The sequence below is a fragment of the Perognathus longimembris genome, chromosome 10 (genome assembly GCF_023159225.1).
Source record: "Perognathus longimembris pacificus isolate PPM17 chromosome 10, ASM2315922v1, whole genome shotgun sequence".
Lineage (NCBI taxonomy): Eukaryota > Metazoa > Chordata > Mammalia > Rodentia > Heteromyidae > Perognathus > Perognathus longimembris.
In genome coordinates this window covers 18,711,022-18,713,910 of record NC_063170.1, presented here as the reverse complement: position 1 = coordinate 18,713,910, position 2,889 = coordinate 18,711,022, and the positions used below count along the sequence as shown (strand labels likewise).

Below are 2,889 nucleotides of genomic sequence, written 5' to 3'. Positions count from 1 at the left end.
AAATCTATAATAAAAATCAAAAAGCAGATTTAAAATATCAATATATTGACACAGTAAGGTGTATCTTTGACACATGCAATGTGCAGAGGCAAACTTTATAAATGTAAACAAATCTACTTAATGTCATGTCTATTCATTATATAGATTGTTGTGGATGAAAAGTAGTTTTGAAATATAGCTTTGAAATTACTTTTCTTCAAAAATATTTTATTATCATAAAGGTGAGGTACAGAAGGGTTACCATTTCATAAGTCAACTAATAAGGAATTTCTTTGTGGACAATTTCATGAATTTGCATGTCATTCTTGAGCAGGGCCATGCTAATCTCCTCTGTATTGTAACAACTTTAGAATATGCGATGCTGAAGTGAGCACTGGAATTTTTTTTTGAGTAAATACATTTATTGATACCCATTTTATATATAGTTCAATGAAATAATCTATAAATATAAAAGCATTTTTCTTTTGGATATCACTATGGTCCATGTACATACTCAACATATAATTTATTATCTAAAGAAATACAAAGGATAAAAAGGCAAAGCATTCCAAAAGTAATACTTACAAAACCATTTGGTGTAAACCAACTGTACAACTCATGGGCAGGAGAGGGAAATGGGGGGCGGGCAGAATGAGGGATGTGGTAACAAGTTGAATAAGAAATGTACTCACTACCGCCCCATTCGTAAGGAAATGGAAAGACTTGGAAAAAAATCTACTAAGTGAAGTGACCCAGACCCAAAGAAACATAAACCCTATGGTTTCCTTCATAGGGAATAATGAATACATCTCTAGGATAGACATAGAAGAGCACAACAGCTCAATAGCTATGCCTATATGAACACATAAGATAATGCTAAGTGAAATGAACTACATGTTATGGAAATAAATGGTATATCATTCATTGCTGTAGTTAATTTCAACATATCATGTGAAACCATACCTTTTGTTCTCTTGTATTCCCTTCCTGTGGTTTTACTCCTGCTATTACTGTAACTGATCTTAGTACCCCAGATAACATATATACATGTATTGGAACTAGGAAAGGGAAAGGGAATACCAAAAATAAGAGACAAAGGATAAAAACAAACAAACCACTGTAATAGTGATACTTACAAAAGCAACCATACAACTCCTGGGGGGAAGGGATCTGGGGAGGCAGGAAATGGGGGGAAAATGAGGAAGGAGATAAGTTGGATACATAATGTATTTGCCTTTCATATGAAACTGTAACCCTTCTGTACTTCACTTTGGCAATAAAGAAAAAAAAAGAAATAGAGACTATGCCTTCTAAAGCAAAGGAATCTTGGAGTATTTGCCTTTGACAGGGATTTATTTCAAGAGATGTTTGCTTCTTGCTATTAAAAATTAAGGAGCTGGAGTAAAGATATTAGGTTAGTATATTATACAAATGATTGTAGTAGGACAATAGTTTTTAAATTAGGACAATATAAATACACAAAAATAGATACCATATGTACTCAAATTGGACTATGTTATTAAAATTACCTTTCCCATATGTGCTTGTCTATTTTCTACACATAACCATGTGTGCTTGTGCAAGTATATAGCACAAATAATCTGATAGGTAGTCACAACAAATCAAAGTCAATTTGCAATAAGACTAATAGCTTTTATAGAAGAGCACTTTTCTAGGTTCTTTATATGCTTTGATTCTATCAATTCTTAGGACAACTTTCTAAGTATCTTAACTCTGTGGTTTGACATTCTTTTTGTTATTTACAATGCATACAATAGCTCTAATAGATACCCAAATTGAATCTCTATGTGATTTTGGTTGTGATAACTCTTGTGTAAATATTATGCGTTCAATTTCAGTTTCTCTAAGCATCACATCAAAAGACTCATCTTACAGGAGAAAAGTCCTATTCTTTTAGCCATAAGATCTTGTTATATTTCTATTTATTTAAATTCATAAGATAAATTAAATGTAGTAAGTTTCTTCTTAAAAGTCCAGTGAATAAGCAAAATTCAGCTCAATGGTAGGGTGTTGCCTCAATCTCCATTACTACATACACACCCCATACACACACCATACCATGTCCCAGATACCCAATAATGTAATGTCTGAAAATAGTAATTACTTGTTAGTTTTTGGTTCTGTAGTTGGACATTGTGAGCTGAGCTGAGTTGAGCATCCTTTGCTTTTCATTAGGTTTTCTCCTGCATCTGTAGCTCTATTTTACAGAGTTGGCTGGACATTAGCTGGAGTAATGGAGAAAGCTCAGCCATGTACCTCTCTCATCTTCTAGTGGGCCAACACAATTTGTAGTGACTGGGCATATTTGCAAAATGGAGCTGATTCCCTGACTCAGGACTGGAAAAGTGTCACTTTGGTTGCATGTTATTTGTAAAACAAGTCACACACACAGTACAATTCATTATGGTGGGAAATAAATTCTCCCTCTTGATGAGAGAAAGCACATAGTTAAGTTCCAAATGGTCCTTTGTAAAGGCAGGGAAATAATTGTAACTAATCTATTGAGCTCAGAAAACTGTCATAGTGAGACAATTTTGTATTCTCTACTCCTACCTAATGGTGTTTTCTGACAATATTTTGTGTTTGAATTTTATAAAGTCTTTATTGAAAGAACCATTTAATTTTTTCCCTCCTGTGAATGAGTGAAATTGGCAAAGAGTTGCTGTGCTCTGTGATTGCTAATGAATACTGAGCAGTTTCAAGAGAAAGAAGTTAGAAGTCAGTCCCTTGGGTAGCAACCATAAGTGTTGGAGTCCTAGATCTGCAGTCTTAATCTTTTGCTCCTTGAGATGAAGCTGGAAGTTGGAAATTCCATCTCAATTTTATGGTGGTGATGTGATATGGAAAAGGTTTTGGGCAAGAGTGTATCTAAGCTTTTCCTACTCATTT

The 2,889-nt window shown here is 34.0% G+C and overlaps 1 non-coding gene across 1 annotated transcript; it reads right to left on the bottom strand.

Annotated features, from left to right (window-relative positions):
- Nucleotides 1-268: 268 nt before the first annotated feature.
- On the bottom strand, nt 269-374 carry LOC125358933. The gene has a single exon (XR_007212451.1). It is a non-coding gene; the product is annotated as a U6 spliceosomal RNA (small nuclear RNA).
- Between the last annotated feature and the right edge of the window lie 2,515 nt (nt 375-2,889).